General features: G+C 43.0%; 1 protein-coding gene across 1 annotated transcript in view; it reads left to right on the top strand.

Annotated features, from left to right (window-relative positions):
* Positions 1-22,190, top strand: part of ZFPM2 (zinc finger protein, FOG family member 2) — a 411,811-nt gene that overhangs the window by 374,311 nt on the left and 15,310 nt on the right. The gene's annotated exons all lie outside the window — the stretch shown is intronic.

Raw genomic sequence — 22,190 nt, 5'->3', positions numbered from 1 at the left:
GTCAATTCCTAATCTAATCATAGCCATCCAATAGGATAGAGTGGAGCTGCCGCTGAGAATGTAAAACCATTAGGGAAGCAGAGTTGCCAAATCTTTCTCCTACAGCGATGGCGGTGGGCTCAGACCACTAACAGTAGCAGCCGAGCTGCTGAACTTGGGGCCACCACGGCTTGCCATTCACAGGGGTACATGCACGGCTGAAGGACCTTAAAATGCTCATGGGAAAAGCCCGGTATCTTTTCATTCTCTTTTCACAATCATTTGGAAGCTCTTATCATATATATTAAAGTAGAATGGAAAGTTTATATATGATTCCAATGCCCAGAGACAAAGATGTGATTTTAAAATACTACTAATGCAAGAAAATAATGATGAAAGTTAATTCTTTAAAAATAGATATTCAGCCAATATCTTATTCAACCATGGAGTCACTGATACAGAATCCTATCATAAGGCAGAGTCCACCTGTACTCATACCTGTACTCATTTTTCAAGCCTTAATTATATCCTGCCTTGACTTTTTGAGTTCCTTAACGGTCTGCCATGCCCTCATTTGGGGCTATATTGAACATGTAAAGCATAGCATGTTCTTTGAATACCTGACTTCAAATAGATAATTTGCTGTTCCAAATATAACTTCAGAATACACTACAAGAACCCCTACTGGGTGTGATGAGGTTTATGTGTGCGTGTGTGTCAAAAAGTTCGTGGAAAAAATGAATTAAAAGATCATGGGATTTTAGGGGGGAGTAGGGGAAAGTATTGAAGATAAAGAGGTGAGAGAAGAGAGCCCTAGTGGCATAATGATTAAGTGTTAGGCTACTGATGCAGAGTTGGGTAGTTCAAACCCACCAGCTGCTCCATGGGGGAGAGATGAGGCTGTCTACTCCCATGAAGAGTTACAGTCTCAAAACCCACAGGATCAGTTCTACTCTGTCTTCTGTGCCCCTCTGCAGTGGCAGAGAGAGAGAGGAGCACCAGATGACTGCCGTGTGTGCGTATATGTGTGTGTGTAGACACATATCTACACATAATACACACATACACATACGTATATACTAGCTGTGCAACTTTTGATATGTCACCTAACTCTTTAGAGCTCGAATTTCCTCATCTTTGAACGGGGTATCGAGAAGTCCTTCAGGATTATTCCCACACATAAATATTTACCGTCTCCTGGGTGGCACGTCACTGGCGTAAGATAGAAAACATACTTAGAGATTTGCAAGAAGTCCTGTCTTATTTCAATATCTTTCTTTGGAAAGATGAGCGAAAAGGCAGGGGTTTCTTGCTGCAAAGATAGCGTGTCACCTCCCGGGATTCCCGTCTTTGGGTGAGAAGTCTATTCTCTTACTTGAGAGCCTCTGCAAAGCAGACACAGCCACACAGAAAACCCGGCCACTTCTGAAACACTTGCTGCCATTCCAAAGGGAGAGCCGGATGCCTTGTGTTCCTGTTGAGCCTTGACCATGTAGCTCCTCAGGCTTCTCAAGGTCTGCATCCGAAGGTAGCCTGGGCTTGTTACGGGAGTCCCACTCTGATCCCCCCAGCTACCTCCTGGGCTTCATGGGGTCCTTTCCTGCCCCAAGGGTACCTTATGGAATATTCCAAGGGTCAGATAAGTGTTCTTTTCTAAAGAAGTCTTCTTTTCTGCTTTCTTCCCTTATTTCTCATCCCTTTCTTTAGAGGGGCTGGGAGGGGATAGCATCCGTATTTCTGGCTTTATTGTTATTTTCCTCAAGTTAGAATGTTGTTCATTCTCAAAGACTCAAAGTCCATAATGAGCCTGATCTTGAACTTCTCTTTTTATGCCATGTCTCCTGTGCCTGTCTTTCCTCTTATCACTGCTTATAAAACATTACCGCAGTTTGTCCTCAGCTTGACCCTACCTCTGTGGAAATCCTTTTCAAGCCTTAATTATATCCTGTCTTGACTGTTTCAGTTCCTTCTTCAGCAGTGTCCCACTTCCTGATGTTTGGAGCTAGACTGAATACTTGAAGCCCATCTTTTTGGTGGGCCTTCTGCAGGCAGGAAACAAAATGCATCTCCTTCATTCACTTTCATTTCCTGGGATACACCTATGAGAGCTCTAATATAATCCCCTACTCCTAGTGGGAAACGCAAAAGTGACACGGGCAGGCTCCTCGCTCTCTAAATTTGACTTCATTTCTGATTACTTATTCATATTTTAATGTAACCAGGTGGTAGGCAGCTGATTGGTTTTCTAACTGTCTGGTAAATTGATCTAGTAAATTCAGAGCTGAGGAAGGGGGTCACAAAGTGTTATAAAGTATTGCAGTGGGCATTTGCAGAATTCCAGCTCCCTCCCTGATATGCCTTTTGTGCTTTTCCTCACAAATGTTGTTCAGCAAAGTTCCCCTTTTGATGTGGATTGCAATTGCAGAGAGCCAGAAAGGTGAGTCTTAGGAATGATGGGCTACTGCATCATCCAGAGAACTGGTCTGTGATCCCATGACATCAGCAAATTGCCTCATTCAATATTGATCTCCAGGAAAGTAGTTGTAAAGAACACAAGCTAGACACATGTGCCTTAGGGCTCAAAATGTATGCCCTCCTCCCAACGACTTTTCTCTCAGAGTGAGTAAAAATGAGTAAAGGGTTTATGTTTATGAAATGTTAAACCACCAGCTATATTTTCATGAGCGCCTTTTCAATTCATGTATAGAAGCCCAGAAGACACTTGGTTTTGCCTTTTCATTTCATGTATAAAAACTTAGAAGACACTTGGTTTTGTGACCTCGGTAGTAAGTGGTCATGTCCTTTCTGAACCATTAAACCCAAAAGCCCCTTTGACGCCCAAGACCAAAATGGACTAAAAGTCTGTAATGAGCCCGACCTTGAACTTTTCTTTTTAGACTGTGTCTCCTTTGCCTGTTTTTACTGTTAGCACTGCTTAGAAAACATTGCCACCATCGATAGAAAGCATATGTCTGAGCATCTAATGGCAACAACAACAAAAAATCAAGACAATGATACAAAACCTCACCCAAACAGAAAAGGCGGGTACACACATCTGAGGATGCAGACACTTATGTGAACCTGAGCAAACACCCTCCAGTGCAGAGAGCCGTAGACTTACCCCTGTCTCTGCTGTTGTGCAGAGACCCAGCCACCCGCATCCAGAAATGCCCTGCTCTGCTCCTTCCCAGCTTCCCCATGATGCAGCTGGGGAAGGACCACGAGAAGTTGGATTCTGCCCTGGACATTGGTCAATGAAGAAAACTAGGCTGACCTAACAGTTGTCACGTCGCCACACTCATGGTTTCTCATGTATGTCTTGATACACCTGTACACCTGGCTGTAGCACTCCTCGCCATCATTCCTTCCCTACCTGGCCTGTACCCCAACTTCAGTGCTGAACCTGGGACGGTGGGTGTGAGCAGTCTCCCATGAGGACTGCAGGTGCCATCTTTGCCCTGCTGTCTTTTCAGACTCCCTTAAAGGTCGCTGATGAAACGGGTGGTAAAACATACACGTTTGACAAAATGCTGCCGTGAAACACTAGGAAGCGTGGTCTCCTCAAAAGGGTGATAAGAGCACTTTTCCCTTCTGAAGCTGCTCCTACCTTTTTCCTGGATAAAGACAACAGATTATTGTTCATCTCACTGTAAACACCCGGTGTGTTCTTAAATAAAGCACTGACCCTTTTGTGGAAAATTAACACACCGCCAAAATGTAACATTCCAAATGGCAGAAGATAATAGAACAGAAGGCCATGCAAGTCTTAGGGAAAAAAAATCATTTGGCTCTGGTTTTATCATCACACAAGCAAAATTTGAGATTTTGCAGTTCAGTCCCCTAAGATCACCCACTCATCTGCGACAGCCTTGGCAGGAGGCCACCTGCCTTCCAACACTGCCCTTCCTAAGTCGACTGTGAAGGGCCGACCTTGAAAGAGGGATTTTCAAAGCTCTGGGCAGAGCCACGACTCCCTGTCTCCGAGTGTCGACTTCCAGGGTCTTGGAGCCTCATTTCTTGCTTTGAAATTACATGATGTGCTGTTATGTTGACCGAGCCCTTGTTTTTCATTTCCTTTGTTTTATTAATGCTAATATAATTTGTGAAAGTCACTAAGTGTTTTTAAATGCTGATAAGACTGCTGTACAGCTCTATTATGTGGGTTCTAAAAATACATGTTTCAAATAGACCTTACAGATGATGGCGGGGGATAGCATGGTATTTATTACACACAGACCCCCGGGGTTGTTCGGGAGCGCTTCTGGGAAACTCACTTTAATGGGTCTGTGTCGAGACATTCACCCATGGAGACCTATGAAGGATAAGCCCCACTGGTAAGCAGCTGTATCGTTGAGACTCTCATTCAAGACAGTGAGTAAAACAGACGTGCACTGAGAATGTAACATGACGATGAGTGTCTTTACCATGTGTAAGGCCAAGGGGAAAAGCACACGGTCCAGGAGCATGCTTCGTAACATGCTGGGTACAGCTGCCACTGGGAAGGAGCAGTAAGGACACTTGAGTAAAATGCCTTCCACCATTTAATTATCGTGCCTCTCAGGCTCACTGCCGTTGTATCAGTTCCCACACCTAGAGAGCTTCTAGGGCAGCAGAGAACTGCCCATTGAGGGCTTCCAAAGCTGTGTCTTTACGAGCAGAAAGCCTCGTCTTTCACCAGGGTGTCTAAACTGCTTCCTCCTAGGCAGGCAGCGGCTCTGCTCCTCAGCCGCTCCACCAGTAGGACTCCAGGCTAGTTATCATTAGAAAGAATGCAAGACGGTCTCCAGGGGAAGAGAGAGATCATTTCCTAACCATGTCTTTAAGAATCTGGAAGTGCATTGCAACAGGGATAGATGGTTCTCACTTCGTCTTTAGGGCAAGAAAAGGTGGAAAGTCATTTTGATGAGTTAAAAGCAGCTTGTGCAACAAGTAAAGAGTATCGAACATAAATTGATTGTAGAAAAATAAACTTCTAAAGAAAATCAGAGCAGGTTGCCTCCAAATAGAGAGGAGAAGCCAAGACGAAGAAAAGAGACCAGAGTCCCCAAAGCACCGTGGTGGGCAGACTTCCTGCAGGGATATCTTATTTTGTATAAATCATCATGTTTTTAACTCTTAAAAAAAACTGCACCCCGTATTAGAATTCCATATAACGGCCCCGCAAGCTCAAACTCACTGCCACCCAGTCCCTTCTGTCTCCTAGCGACCTTCCAGCGGAGGGGACTGCTCTTTGGGTTTTCAAGACTGATTCTTCCTGGGAGTGGAAAGGTTCGTCGTTCTCTGGTGGAGCAGCCGTTGCTTCCAAACTACTGACCTGTCGTTAGGGACTCAGTGCACAACCCACCATGCCACCAAAACTCCTACCAGTCCAGGCACCCGTTGAAGAATCACCGAAAAAAAAAAAAAGGAAAACCCAGCTCCCTGCCCTCCAGTCCACTCTGAGTCATGGTGACCCCACAGGGCAGGTAGAATGGCCCCCGTGGATCTCCAAGACTTACTCCATGGAACTAGAAGCCTCGTGGTGCCTCCACAGAGAGGCTGGTGGTTTCCAACCGCTGCCCTCACTGTTCACAGTCCAACACGTCATCATTGTGCTACCAGGGCTCCTCGATGCACCTAAGATTAGCGAGTGAGTCCAACTGCGACCTTGTGGTAGACTTAAACACTTCCAGATACATGCGCATGCGCACCCTGGTGGCGTAGTGGATTACATGTTGGGTTGTTAACATCAAGGTCATCAGCTGGAAACCGCCAGCTGCTCCAAGGGCGAAAGATGAGCATTTCTACTCCTGCGAAGAATTACAGTCTCCGAAGCTTAGAGGGACAGTTCTTTTCTTTTCTTGTTTTCTTTTAAAAAATCATCTTATTGGGGGCTTGTACAACTCATCACAATCCATACATCCATCCATTGTGTCAAGCACATTTGTACATTTTTTGCCCTCATCATTCTCAAAGCATTTGCTTTCTGCTTAAGCCCTTGGTATCAGCTCCTTATTTTTCCCCTTCCCCCTCCCTCCCCCCTCCCTCATGAGCCCTTGATAATTTATAAGTTATTATTATTTTGTCACTTACACTGTCCTACGTCTCCCTTCACCCACTTTTCTGTTGTCCATCCCCCAGGGAGGAGGTTATATGTAGATCCTTGTAATCAGTTCCCCCTTTCCACCCCACCTTCCCTCCACCCTCCCAGTATTGCCACTTTCACCACTGGTCCTGAAGGGATCATCTGTCCTGGATTCCCTGTGTTTCCAGTTCCTATCTGCACCAGTGTACATCCTCTGGTCTAGCCTGATTTGTAAGGTAGAATTGGGATCATGATAGTGGTGGGGAGGAAGCATTTAAGAACTAGAGGAAAATTGTATGTTTCATTGTTGCTACACTGCACCTTGACTGGCTCATCTCTTCCCCGTGACCTTTCTGTAAAGGGATGTCGAGTTGCCTACAGATGGGCTTTGGGTCCCCACTCCGCACTTCCCCTCATTCGCAATGACGTGATTTAGAGGGACAGTTCTACACATTTAATTCTTCAATGAAAAAGCAAGGTACTAAAACACAAATAAGTAACTCATGTCTAGTTTTACACAGAAGTATTAGTTCTGTTCATCTGATGGGTTTATGCTGTATTTCAAGAACCAAGACTTCTTTCTGTTCTTTGCCAGTTTCAGAGGGAAAATAAGTTACATCTTGATGTTTTGTTATCTTAACAGGGGCACATGAAATGAACCAAGTGCTATTTAGGTGAGCATCAGAGAACAGTCTGTCAATTACAACACATTTTTTTTTAGTCAATTAACAAATCTTTGGGGATTACAAAACTTGGTGTAGCAATTTCACTTTTAGGGTAGGAAAGAACTAAAACCCATACTTTTTTCTTCTGCCTGGGCTCTTAGAATGCACTGAGCGCCACCTGCTGGCTGTTCGTTTGTCAAAACTTGTTATTTTTTTACCAAACTACTCCAGTCATTTGAAATTGAGACTGACTAGCTATCTGCATATCCAGGTCTGCATGAAGCCGGCTGGTTGTATAATACATATACGTGTGCGGACATGCATGTGTGAATGTAGATGTACACACATATAATTATATCTAGATATATAGATACATATACACCAAATCCAAACCAAACTCACTGCCATCAAGTTGGTTCTGACTCACGGTGACCCTACCGGACAGAATAGGACTGCTCCTGTGAGTTTCCAGGACTGTCACTCTTTACGGGAGTGAACAGTTCCTTCTTGCTCCGGCTCCTGATTTCAAATGTTGACCATGTGGTATACCTAGACATGCACACACACACAGAGACACCCCTCCACCCTATCCCCTTACATACACACACACCTCCCCTATCCCCTTACACACACATCTCCCCATCCCCTTACACACACACACCTCCCTCCATCCCCTTACACATACACTTCCCCCTAACCCCTTACACCCACCTCCCCATCCCCTTACACACCCACCTCCCCCATCCCCTTGCACACACCTCCCCCTATCCCCTTATACACACATACCTCCCCCTTTCCCTTTACACACACACACCTCCCCCATCCCCTTATACACACACACCTCCCCCTATCCCCTTACACCCACATCCACACGCACCTCCCCCCATCCCCTTATACCCACACACCTCCCCATGTCCCCTTACACCCACACACCTCCCCCTATCCCCTTACATACACACACACCTCCCCCCTGTCCCCTTACACACACACACCTCTCACCTATCCCCTTATACACACACCTCCTCCATCCCCTTACACACACACATACCTCCTCCTATCCCCTTACACACACATACACACACACACATACATGGAGAGAGAGTTTCTTGAAGAAAATCAAAGTGTAGCCATGAACTGTAAGTATCTTTTCTTTTACATAAAAGCATTTTACTATAAAGCATTGTAGAATAATTCTGAAGTTTTCCCTAGGATAGAGATTCAGTAACCGATTTCAAATAAGGAAAGAGTGGGATTTCTACACATCAGAATAGATGATCATGAAAGTGTTAGAGAAAGCAAAAGTAGTAACTATTCAAGTGTTCTACTTTATCCAATTCATGATGTGAAAGTATCCATTTGATGGACGAACAGCACACCATCTGCATGCGTGTGTGTACATGTGAGCATGCATGTGTTTGGAAGCACTTTATCCACACTAAAATCTGACCATATCTATCCTTAAACATTATGTTGTAAGTTAAATTATAGGCTTCTAATAAAATATTATAAGTTGATAATATTTAAATGAACTTACTTTACTCTGTGACTTATTTATTAATTTAAATTAATTTTAAACTTAATTAATTAGCATGCTCTCATTTTCCTGACCCTCAAAAATCCAAAACCTAAGCTCACTTCTATTGAGTCAATTCTGACTCCCAGCCATCTGCTAGATCATGATAGAACTGCCCCTGTGAGCGTCCAGGACTGTAACAGTTGACAGACGTAGAAAGCGCTGTCCGTCTCCTGCAGCGTCCCTGGTAGTCTTGAACTGCTGACCTTGTGGTTAGTGGCCCAACAAGTAGCCTGTGGCACGAGAGAATGTCAAAATCTGGAAAAGATAGGCTAAGAAGGCAAACATGGTGCTTCCTATAATTAGTGTCTGAAGGTTGTTGTGGTATTTAAAAATCCATATCAAACCTATGTCCATATACTTGATTGCTCTGGAATTGAAGAAATTCCTGTTTTTGCCTGAATTTCAGGTCCCCACACCATCCTGAAGATTAGACTCATCGTGCCTCCCAAGCCTTCAGGGCCAGACCAGGCACTGAGAAACAGGTGCCTGGATGCCCCGTATTGGCTTTGCAGGGCTGGCAGTTATGAGCCTTGCTGCATTTAACAGTAGATTTTACAGGAAGGCTCTAGAAAAAAAACTAATAAAAATGTGAGCATTCATTTAAATTATATGTTCTAATAAGAAAGCCCAACACAAATTGTCCCCTGAACGTGAGCCACAATAGCAGAAATTGCTCGTTGAACATCATGATGTAGCCAGCCAGCAGTCTCCCTCATTTGAATTACAGAACTCTTCAGGAAGCGTGACCTCTTCTTTGGAAAGGAAGCATTCTCTGAACAGGAAGGGAATATGAAAAAGTATATATGCATTTAAGTGTTTATTATGTACACATTATATATATCATATAGTAGCTACACCAAAGGGCTCCAAAAGAGGTTGGGGAAGTTCCGTGATCTCTTCATTCTGTTGCTCCATAAATGTTTGGAGCTCCCTACATATGTACTCATTTATAAACACGCAGTGCCATCAGGTGGATGCAGACTTATAGCAACCTAACAGGACAGGCTAGAACCGCCTCTGGGAGTTTTGGAGACTGTAACTCTTTATGGGAGTAGAAAGTCCCATATTTCTTCTAGGGACACATATTATATGTATAAAATGTTTAATTAAATCTATGTCATTGTTTCTAGGACTATGGATGTGATCTTAAATGACCAGCGTATTTTGTGGAGATAAAAATTAGGGTAATATACTCAAAACTGACTTTACCCAAACCCTCTCCTTGACCACGTGTAATATCTTGTTCCAAGGCCTGACTGATGGTGTCTCTGCCTGCCGTCAGCATCCTTCCAGATCTTTACGAAGCATATGGCGTTGTCAGCATGGACTGCCAGTTGAACAGACCTCTCTCTTGGAAAATAGACAGAATGCTCCTTAGTTTCAAGGATGGCAAGACTAGATCTCACATATTTTGAATAGGTCAGCAGGGACGAGTCCTTGGAAATGGACACCATGCCTGGTAAAGTGGAGGCTCATGGGAAAAGAGGAAGCTGGATTGACAAGGCGGATACATCAACAGGCTCAACCATCACAATGGTGAAGGTGGTAGAGGACCAGGCACTGCTTGGTCCTGTTTTACAGAAGGCCTCTGTGGGCTGGAACCAGCCCGGTGGCACCTGACAACTGTAGTAACACAGCATAAGAGGTTTCCAGGGGGAAAAAAGGCAAAGGTCTAGCCTTTTTGCCTAGTTCTTTCCTTGTGTGGATTTATCTGGCCATATTCAAAGGGGAAGATTTTTTTTTATCTCTCTCTCTAAGAAAATAGCGTTTGTAACCATTGGACTCTCCTCCTGTTGAAACCTGCCATCTGAGAAGAGATTGGACAAAGCCCTGCTATCTGCCTGGGACAAATAGAAACTAGAAGATGCCATCCCTCTGCGGTTGCGCTAGCTGGTTGGTGGCTCCACTTGATGGATCCACCAGGCTCTGCAGGGGCCTGCTAGCCCTTCTGCACCCTTCCATGAGAGCCTGCACTTGCCTAGAGATGTTCCATGAGCCCCCCGAATAAGAAAGAAATACAAAAACAAACCCAAAAAGGGTAATGGAAATGGACAAGCTGGGGGAGTAAAGGAATAGAGCGTTTCATTTCCAGCCTGGTGCTTGGGGCCTTTCGTCAGGCTACTGCAATGGATATTGCACCGGGCAGTGGAAGGAGGGAAGAAGGAAATTAAAAGCAGCCTCCTATGATGAACTTATCTAATTTATTCCTCTGCAGAGCAGCAGACACAGGCGTTTCATTTCCCCCCCTCCCCTCGTCCCTCCCCTCCACCTAATTTTCTGAGCATTCCCAGGCTAGTCCAGAATGAAAATGAAGCCTACCCAACACACAGGTCATAATGGAAGTGTGGAACCCACTCAGATTATTCATAAGCTCGCAACTTGTGTATGTTGGTGGAGATCTCTTTCCTTCTGCTCCTGATTGCTGATGAGGAATGGTATTTTAATAGGCAGATGGTAAAGACAATTACAGTTAGGGGCTCAGCTGGGAGTTGCATCAGTTTATTGCAAATTATTAGTTGATAAATGCTTCTGTTTACAAGCAGAGTCTTAAGCAGCTTTGTAATCAGTTTATCAGCTGCAGGCAAAATTTTGACAGCTCGCCTTTGGGGTGTAATGTCACCTCTTGGCTGGCCATTTACAATCTAGATGGCCAGGCAAACATACTGTCAGATGGGCTACTTCAGTGCAGCACTGCACACTCTCCTGACTCGGTCACACATCACACCTTTGAAAGACCAGAGCACGAACCAGAGAAATGATGACTAGACTCCTTGAGCAAGCCTTTCCCTACTGAAATCCCATTGATAGGTGCTATCTAAGTGCCTAGCCCCAAGGTAGGATGCCCAAATCTCCTAACTGCCAGCAGACTAGCTCAGACGACGAAATATAATGGGTCTGGTTTGCAGCAGCTCAAAATCCACTTCAGCGGAGATCCGAAATGGATCATAATGACCTGGTTCACTTTTCTAAGTGGAGCTCTGTAGGAAGGAACCCTGGTGACTTAGTGGAGCATGAGGTGGGCTGCTAACCACAAGGTCTGCAGGTCAGACCCACCAGCTGCTCCTCAGCAGAAAGATGAGGCTTTCTGCTCCCACATAGATTTACTGCCTCAGAGACTGCACGACACTTCTGTCCTACAGGCTCGCGAGGAGTCACTGTTGACTCCATGGCCGTGTGTTTATGCTTCATAGAGTAAGCAGGATGTTATCCCAATAGAATATTGGGGTTTTTGTCTGTTTGTTTGTTTGTTCCTAAGGAGTAATAACTATAAACAAACCAAGAAAACCCTCTAATACCATCTGGGAGCCAAAGGGTCTAGTGAGGATTTTTTTACAAGCTCTGGAAGCCAAGAGGCTTAAGAAACACCGAGGTTGCTCTGGCTTTGGTTTCCTTTCCTAGAAAGTGGGACGATAGCCTGATGTTCATGTGTCACACTGGCAATTCCTTCAGAAGAATGAAGGCGTGTCATGCTTCCTTGTTTAGGGCTCGGGCCAATGTTATCAATTGGGTTTATGCTAAATTAGAAAGTATATTTGAGATGGAAAATAAGTCACAGTTGTTAACATTAAGTTCAATTCCAAAACACTTGCTGGGAAAGAGGCACTATATGCTGATATGTTTTTGGTATACACTCGCCAAACAACACTGGGGGTTTGCATCACCATATTACAAAACGGAGGTGGTCAAAGATACATGCTTGAAGAGATCCCCCTGATCACAATGCTACAAAACAACTATGCTTGTCTACTTTGACTTTCACTGAAAAAAGTAAGGTTTTTAGTTGTTGATTTGTTACTTTGGTAATCATACATTTGTGGGCTTAGACAAAACATAGTTCTTGAAATAAATAATCCCTTATTATAGCGACTAACATCAAAACTTGAACTTGTATCTACTAGCTTTATACATGTTTATTGCTTAGTATCCAAAGAAAACATACTGAGCTGGTAGAGAATGAAGCAAAAAGCCAGACTTTAGGACTGAAAGCTCATCTACTTTATCCTCCACATTTTGACATAATACAAGGAAATCTTCGGAAATATGACTTCAGCCAATACATTTAGAATTATGTATAGCATGTGTATAAAAATAGAATCTTTCTTCTCTTTATCTCAGCCATCTGGTTAGAGATCACGCTTCATTAATCTCCTGCCTCCTGGGCGTTCTGACTCTCAGATCCTCAATGAAGTTCCTCAAACCATTGTTACGGACCTGAGCTTCTTTCCAGGGACCAAGTGGTTTTAGTTAAATGGATCATTCACATGTAGGCTTGGGGTCCGTATTTGAAAGAAAAACGACAGTATAGGTTTTGTCCCAATATAAGCACACAATACCTAGTCCCTGGTTACCGATGTCACCATTGTTTACAGCAATGAAATGTTCTACTGCCTGCAGAAGAGGGGAAGGATGGACCCTTGGCACCTCAGAGTGTACATTCTGAAGGTTTAGGGGTGGTTTCAGAGTGTCTTCTTCTTTATTTCTCCTTTCATTTGTATACTCGAGTTAATGAAGGGTAAATAGTGCATTTGACAAGTAGTTCTTCTCTGTGCATATCCTCTTAATTGGAAAAAATTTTTTAAAGGCAAAGAGGAATTTTTAAAAACACATACAACTTCTCCTTTGGCCCCAGTGGCGCAGCAAAAGCACACTCCAGAGTCGTGCTGATCAAGGCTGATTGTTCTCCCCTCTCCCCGGAATTGTCAGAATGTTCTATAAAAAGATGTCCAGAGTGTCAGCAGAGGGACGCTGAAGCCCCCAAGACCCTGCACTGCCTGGGCAGTGCAAATGAGAAACGTGAAAGATGATTTAAAAGCAGGAAGGACCTTTTTGCAAAATGCATTTGATTTATTGCTGTGCATTGTCCAGATCTTTATCAATTATTCTTACTCCATTTTATTCAAGAACTATTGTAAACTATGAGTTGGCATGTTCCTGCATAGTGGCGGGGAAGGGCATTCATCGACTCTGAGTAAACAACTGCACCGATCTAGCTAACAACTAGGAAGTAGTTAATACATTTTTAAGCAATTTTATTATAGAAAGAAGGCCTAAAAGAGTAGTGCTTAATTATCTGGACTCTTCGGTGCTGGGCTCCCTTTTGATTGTATTAATGAAGCAGCTGGCCCATTGTTTCCCTTTAATTCCTCTATTGTTTTAAGAATATGTCACAGCTCTTTATTCTTTTATCAGGTGCTGTGCAGGAGGATCCACACAATACCTCATATTCCTCCTGTATTTGCCAAAGCACAAAGAGGCCTCCAAAGCGATCTCAAAGAAGGGGCACACATAATTTATAAGTTCTCCTCCTAGCACCGCTCCACTGTCAAGGGCTGCAGCAGGGCTGGGTTTGAATGCATTATAAAGTGTGTATTAGACAATGGGGCCACATATAGATAGCTATATGTGCGAGGTCCAGTCTCCACTCTGAGATCTAGGCATGAACACGGTGAAGTGGAAATGGGGCAATTGCTGAGCTCATAGGGGATTCTTCTGGCCAATCACCTTCCAGCTTGGGGGGGTGGGCGGGGCGGGGAATGACATTCCAGAAGTGTGGGCATCATGTCAGACTGTCAACTTATTTAGAAAACGTAAAAGAAATTCATGGCTAAGCAAGTATTTCCCTGATTCCTCCACCTCTAGAATCAAAATGTGTGTGAATGTCTATTGGGATTTTGGGGTATTGGGGGGGTGGGGGGCTCACGTGTCTGCACATACTCGGGATCTCTGGCTTCAAAGGCAGCTTCACTCCCCAAGAGAAGAACTATCGTGTTTTGCGTGTGCCTACGTGTCCTGGGGGTTTATCCCATAGAGTAATGGGTCACCTCTGTTAACTAAACCTCAGTCATCACTTGAACTTCTTTTGGCATCACCTATGTGAACTGTAGACTTTTATATCAGTGCAAAAGCATTACACCCTCACTCGACAAACAATAGTTCCTTTAGATATAACTTTTCTCCGAATGGCTATGAAGACACACACACACACACACACACACACACACACACACACAGTGCTTGTGTTAAGACCCTCCCAAGGGTCTGAGTCACATAGACTTTGTCTTCTTACACTTGGAGTTTTTCCTGTATTTCCCACCTGTCAGCTGTCTACACTAGAAGCCATTGTATTGATATTATTTCCCCTGCAGTCCCAATAAAGAGAAGTGAGACGTCATGACTTCATGCCACCGAGTAAAAGTGACGAATTGCCAGTTTTAAAATATCCTTAGAAGGGCATTTGAATCAATGATGCCTTCCACCACCCGCCCCTCTTGCACGGTTTATCGAGTGTGGGTGGGCTTTTCCTTGATTTATTTACTTATTTCTTCACAGCTCAAAATAAAGTTTCACACAGGGACCTCTATCTATTTGCTTGAGGCCCCTTATCCTTATACATATTGAGGCAGAGGAATACCAAATCTAAATGTGATTTAATTGGTTCAATTTGCTATATATTTTTATGCTAAACTCGGGCCTGTATCTTGATGAGCCCAGATGTAGTTGTGCTCAAGGTCTGCCGCTTCCTGTTGCTTGCATTCCCTGATTTTTCACAAAGCAAGCGTCTATCCATCACACAGATAAATTAGAAAGCAACATGTATAGACATAATACGTGGGGGAGATTTTTTCAGTGTGCTATGTAATTATTAACCTGATTTTTGCCATTGTAAGAAGCCATGAATTGCAGATAGTGTGGACGAAGTTAAATGCTTTCATACAGGATACATTTTGTGTATACAGAACTCTATAGGTATGGTCGAACAATATAATTGAAGCTTTGTCAGCTCTGTAACCTAGCAACAGATAATACTGTTAGGTTACAGAATTGCTCCTGGTTGACAAGTAGGGAGTATTTTTGTGTTTATCATGTTTGCTAATGATGGGATCCTTTCCAAAAGGCTTGTCTTAATCTTAATTAGAGTTTATCAGCAGAGGTCTGCATGACATTGTGCAGGCACTGATTTTATAAATAATAAAAAAGTGCAAGTAAAAAATTTGGCAGGATGGCGAGATAATTAAGGCCACTGCTTCTAGTAAGAGGAGCGTGAATTTCCAAAATATAATCGAGGCTGAACTGTGACTTTATTCTTTATTATCAAAACTTGTAGCACACTTCACTGCAGTTCTGACAGCAATTATGTGAAAAATTTATAAGCTTCCTGTTAGGAGCCCTATCTGTTTGGAGAAGAACTTTGATCATAACCGTTATTTAGAACAGTGAGTACCGATCGAGTTTTTCAAGAACACGAAGGCCTTGGGAGGTTTACTTTCTGTGGAACCTTGAAGGTGTTTTCCTTGATTTTGTGAAGGGGGTGGTGTGTGGGTGTGGAGACTGGGGAGAGGGACGGTTGGCAGCCTAAGAGGCAGACAAAGAGAATCCTAAAATAACCTTTCCATTTGGTAGAAGCCAGCAAGGTATCAGATAGCAGCATCAGTGCTTGATGTCATTTGATAAAGATTCCATACCCAGACAGTAGGAATGTACACTTTTTTGCTCTCTTTGCACAATATGATATTTCAACAGTTTCAGGCAGGGGAGGGGGGTACACAAAAATCACTGATCATGTCTAGTAATAAGTTACATACCTTCAAGATAACAAGAAATTAAGTGCTGTAAAACCAAATACAATTCAGAAATGTACTCTGTTCCTAATTGGCTTGTACAGTTGAAAGATAATGATACAAAGTCATTACATCCTTGTTTTATCCATCTTTTTCAACATGTCATTCATCAGACCTCCGTCTTCAAAGAGGAGAGGAGAAGAGGGGGATTCAACGCTGTTTTCAGATGTCATTTTCTGTGTCAAAATGGACATCTCTCTACTGAATTGTCTATGAAATATTTAATCACCAAGAGACTTGTGTGTTAATAGACTCTCTAGCCTATACAAATCAGAGCTGTCTTGCCCCCTACCCTCATCCCACACCGTTAGTGATTCTAAATCCTGGAGGCACTGTAAACCTTTTGAGGAATGTCGGAAAACATACTAAAGCCTGAACTCGACTCCCAGGAATTTTAAATTGTGACTTAATTGATCCGAGGCAAGACCAGGGTATCAGCGTTAATTAAAAGTTCCCCAAGTGAAACTGCTCAGCTGTCTACATTGCCAGCCAACACGCTCTGGTTTTGTATCCTATCAGTGCCCTTGTTAGTGTGGGGCTCAGCTTGCAGTTTAAACAGGAAACTAGATAAATGCTACTTTCATATTTCAAAATAGCAAATAAATTATATATATATAATATGCATGTCATAGGTAGATATATTTAGCATAATATAGAAACATATGGAATAGATTTCCTATGTTTAAACATATGCATTATATTTAAATATATGCATTAAACACATTTTATATATGTATAGTGTAGAATAGTGCCTGGTACATCATAAGTGTGCTCTGTGTGTTAACTGTTGCTATGACTTATTAGACACATTAGAAGGCAGCTTGGGTGTCTCTCCACAAAGGCTTCCCTCACCCTGAACACTGTAAGGTCCCTGTCTAAAGAGCTCAGCCCCCTAGTTTCAAAGGGTCAACTCTTGGTCTCCATGGTGCCATTCTATTGATGTCAAATGCACAGTATTTCTATCTCCTAATAATCCATAATTGATTGTTGATATTACCCCCTCTCAAATTTGTTCGTTCTCAATCTGCACTCTTGTGAGTGACTACATGAACAAAAAGAGTACCTACGGTCATCCAGAATGCACAGATAACATATACATATACATATATTTTTTATTTTATCCTGGAGATCTCCTTAAGTTTCAACGACCTCCTAGATACATTCACCTAGAATCCCCTCAGATATCCCAACTTAATATTTTCGAAGCAAGGTTCATCGTTCCCAAATGTGCACATCAACATTAATGTGTCACACATGAAACATTCACAGACATGCACATTTAGAGGGTGTGGTTGAAGAGATGGAGGGCTCCATCAAGGCTTTGAACTGGTTCATTCTGGTTCACCTCTTTGCTAAGAATTTGGATTTTCATTCCAGAAATACAGAATCAGAATCCAGATTTAAACAAAGACCCAGGTGGTCCTTATAAATGAATGCCCATATATTTCTTATGTATACATAAGAAACAGAGATTCTGAGTCAGGGCATCCAGAGTATAAATGCAAATTCTGAGCAAGCAGTCGGGTGGGCCACACTGAACGAACCAGGGTAAAGCCCTAATCTAAATCATGGTTCTGCCACTTACATTTTATGCAGTTTTGAGTAAGTTAGTTAATTTCTCCAAGCGTTAGGTTTTTCAACTCTAAAATGATGAGAAGTTCACCTCTCTAGTACTCAAGGCCATTGTCATCAAGTTGATTCCTACTCAGAGCAGCCGTGTGGGACAGGGTAAAACTTCCCCTGTGGGTTTCTGAGACTGTAACTCTTTAGAGGGAGTAAAAAGTCTTCTCTTTTTCCCACCTATATGAGGAAGATAATGCATTTGGAGTTCATTCCACCAGGTCAGACTGTTAATCAAGCTTTCTATTTAGAGGTTCTGAAAGATTGTGTAACAGTGTGGGGAGGGGGCTGGGGAGGCGGGGAGAAGGACTGATTTGTAGCAGACAGGGGACTGATTTTGACACCACGACAATGCACCTGCTCACACAGCCATCTCAGTGTGCCAGTTTTTGGCAAAAAAAACCAGTCTGCCTCTCTTGTCCCGCGCACCTTACTCACCTGACCTCACTCCGTGAGACTTCTTTTTGATGCCACGAATGAAGAGAGACGTGAAAGGACAGCAATTTGATGACACAGAAGAGGTAAAGAAACAATGAGAGAGATGCTGTCAGCCATCCAAACAGCTGAGGTGGAAAAGCGTTTCCAAGAATGGAATTGCAGATTTGACAAATGTATGAAGTGTAATGGAGAGTACTTTGAAGGTGATAAGGTTATTTTGTAAAAAAAAAAAATAATAATAATACATAGCTTGGGTCATGGGGATTCTGGTTTATTGGGGGGTACCCCCTAAAAGGTTAAAAATAGATGGATTTTGTAAACCCCTGGCCTATCTGGCACAAAGTAGGTGCTCCTGACGGATGCCTGTCATTGATGCTGTGTGTGGTTAAGATGCTAGCTCTGTTGCTTGGTGAAAGGTATCACCAGGATCTGCTTTTCCAAACCAGAAACCTCCATGGTGTTCTCGCAAGCGTCCCTCTCTTAGTCATCCCATGAAGCCACACCCATCTTCTCTCAGCTCCGTCCTTGGCATCTGCCTCTTTCCCCAGCACCGTTTATGCTGCTCACAGCGGAACTAGAACAGCCTCCCAAGGTCATCTCTGCTGCCCTCTCCCACCCCTTGAGTTCACTCTTCTCCCAATCTGGCGATCTCTGCTCCACTGGGTGGGGTGTATGTGGGTGGGTGTAGGTGTGCCTGTGTAAAGAGTCTGTTAATTCACTCAAATAAGTGGATTCCAGATCCCCACCATGAGCCAGACACAACTGATTGCATTCAAAATCCCCACCCAAATTCAGCCTTTTTCCTTGGTACGATCTGGCTAAAGTATAAAAGGAGATAAAATGTTAAAAACATAAAATATAAAATTCTAGTAAGTACATCTGAAAACAGATCTGTATAGATCTGTATTGCAATTTTCAAGATGTTTAATTATGTAGAAAAGTTTTTTGTTTCCGCCATTGATTAATTGACTGACTGATTGAGTGATTGATTGATTGGACATCTGGTTCAAATTTCCAGCACAGAATTCTGAAGGGCCTTGCAACAGAGCTCACTGCCATGATCAATACTGGGGTGTTTAGTGAGAACCTTCTCTAACCTCTGTTTCTTCCCGGGTGCCTGATTCCACACACTATCTTATTTTGTGAAAGATACCCATTTAAGGTGACCAGATTTTAACATTGGTAACGCGGAACACCACTGATAAAACTCATATCCTGGCGAAATAGCCACATGGCAGCCAAAAACTGTATACCCTAGCTTGTCGTGCATTCTTTCCAAAAATTGGGACTTTTTAAAAATGCCGCAAGACGTGGGAAAAATTGTTAAAAATCGGGACTGTCCCGCCAAAAGCAGGACGTCTGGTCACCTTACCATAGTGGATTTAGCCATAAGATAAATAAAGTTGATCTGCAAAGCTCTGACAGACCAGTCTGTGAAGCCTATCGGATTGTGACTCCTTGCTCTCTGTCCCCACTTCCTTATTACACAGACTCACTTAATAAACTGTATCCCAGAGGAGAGAGAGAAGGTGAACTTGATTACCTTCTCTCCATGCATGTTTGGACGGTGTTTGGATCTGCATGCGTGTCAGAAGACATAGTCACCAGAGGCCGGAGCCTTCTAGAGGGAAATTATCACCAGCAGAAATGCAGCCACTTAGCACTTTGCAACTCTCAGCTAGTTCCATAGTCAGACATTCTCACCTCTATTATTTGTAAATAATCAAGACCGGTGTGAGTTTCTTGTCTTTAACTGTGGTAAATGTGCATGCTCCCAGACACAACGATATCACAGTAAAGAAAATAAGAATGTGTTTCTCTAATATTTTAGGATATGGATAGAACTTCCAAACACCCTTGAAGTCTATAATCTTAGCTTTTGTTTTGTTCATAGATCTCTACTTTCACCAGTTGTGTGTGTTTGCTGTGTTTTAAAAATAATCAGTTCCTGTAATGAATTGTCCAGATTTTCTCAAAACAATTTCCTAGTTTTTCTGTATAACTGTATCATATCTTATGCTCTTCCACCAGGTGTTTTTTTTACTAAATTGTTTAAAAATGATAATCCCTTTGAGGGTGGAAAACAATGAAGTTAACTTGAAAAGACAGTTTTGCTGAGAGATAAACGGCAATCTTACTTATCAAAATGGGTACATTTTTGTCTGACTTAGTAAATACAACGTAGTGCCTGACAGTATATACACAATGAGAAAAAAATAGGCTGTATAACATATCAAACATGCCACATGATTTCAGGCATGACTATATAGGAGTCCTATCTAGGCTGAGAGTGTAGATAACAAAATATAAGTGCTTTGCCTGTCTAAACACGTTAAACAAATGAGCATTCCCTATCACATCCCAATACATTAGAAGATAGACTTGCATAGTTAATTTTCTCTTTAATGCACCACACATGATCATTTGAAGTATGGAGCTAGAGTGTATCTTAGTGTTTGAAGAAAGGGTTCTTTTCATTTAAACAAATCTTTAGTTTAAAAAGCCTTTTGAAAAGAATCTGTGGCAGCATATCATCTTCTCAGGAAGTTCAGTCCGGCTAAACGGAGATAAAGAAGCCACATTATAAAGAATATCATATAAGTAAAGATCGCTCAGACCGCTGTCCCCTCCCCTTCTTCCCCCACCTCCCAAAGGTAACAGAGAGTACATGGTAAGGTGAGCGCATCTACCTGGGGTTTCATTTTTACTTTCTGAACTGTAGGAGCTTTTGTTTACTTGGTTTATAGTTTGGGGGATCTGGTGTTGATTGAATACAAATATTTGAAAAGGGAAGGAAAGAAAGAAGAAGGGAGACAGACAGAGTGAGCGGAGAAAAAAAGAGTGCCTTCAGAAGTTCTGACAATCCCTGCAGAGGCTCACCTGAAATCAATCTGCACTTGGGTCCCAATAGGCTTTGACCTTGGACATTATACTAACAATAAAAAAGAATGGTTAATACCTCCAGTAGTCCCTAATGGCAAATGGTTGATGAAACTCTCTACAGATAATACCCAACTGTAATAGGTAGGTTTATTGTGCCAATCTGGCCAATAGGAACATGTGGGATTAATCAGATCGCAGTTTGATCGGAGGGCAAAGAGATAAATGGTTTGGCAAGGCTCTCCCCTCTCTCTCTTGCTCTCTGGTGATGGGACCAACATGTGGCTGCTTTAGCTAGTTCTGTGCCTCAACTTGTGAGCTACACTACCTGTAGGACAAGTCAACCGTGGATCCTATCGCTAGAGCTTGAGGTTCCTTCGAGACCTGGTTTGCCACACTGCTGGTGTGTATATTGCTTGGCCTTGAGGCTGGCGGATCCCATTGTCTTTCATTGCTTGAGTTTTGTATCCCATCTGGGTCTGTTTCACTAAGCTCCTGAGCTGCTGACTGTTGGTGACCTGCCCTGCTGTTTGCTGCCTGTGGGCAGACTCTGCCTGCACTACCTGAGAGAAGACTCAGCTGTCTGCTTCCTTGACCTTGGACCTGGCAGCCCTTGAAGGACTTCCAGTATATTAACTATTCCACAGAAGTGAATTGACCTGAGCCCTCTGTACTGCTCTGTGGACTGATTAGCTGTTGTATTCCTTCACACTGTATAAACTTATCCATATGGCTATGTAGTCATAAGGGTCCTGGTTTCGTTTCTCTAGAGAACCCTGCCTAACACACCAACTTAGGAGGGGGTTCGGACAACTGTGCCTCAAGTTGGTTCTGACGTGTCAAATGTCTCATGTACCTCTCCCCCCTCCCCTTTTATTCCTTATTATTTCATTTTATTATCGGTATCTGTATAAATCCTATCAGTAGCCTGGCTTTTTTTGTTAGATATATTGTTGGGGGTGTAAGCAGTGGAGGTGCTATACAACTCAGCTTCAGATTCACATCAGGTGCTTCTTGTGGTGGGAAATGATGGACAGAGTCACACTCCCTGCAGGCCTGCTCTAGACTGAAGTGAGGGCCAGTACCTAACAAGGAAGCTGGAGTTGGCATGGCTGTCGGACTTCGGGGGCAGTTTGATGTCCCTGTGCTGCTCAGCGTTCCAGCTGTTATGCTCCCCTGCTCTGAGCAGGCCATGCCTGCTGCGCAGCTGCATTTGAACCGTGATGTAGCAAAGCGATCTCTGCGAATGATCATCCAAGAATAGTAACAGCAGATTATGCGCTGCAACCTTTATGTGGAACATATTAATGATAAGATGGACAAGAAACATCCCCCTCAAAAAAAAAAAA

The sequence above is a fragment of the Echinops telfairi genome, unplaced genomic scaffold (genome assembly GCF_000313985.2).
Source record: "Echinops telfairi isolate 266 unplaced genomic scaffold, ASM31398v2 ScPeMD7_1;HRSCAF=3_0, whole genome shotgun sequence".
Classification (NCBI taxonomy): Eukaryota; Metazoa; Chordata; class Mammalia; order Afrosoricida; family Tenrecidae; genus Echinops; species Echinops telfairi.
The sequence above is the reverse complement of the archived record's forward strand: the minus strand, read 5'-3'. Positions and strand labels throughout refer to the sequence as shown.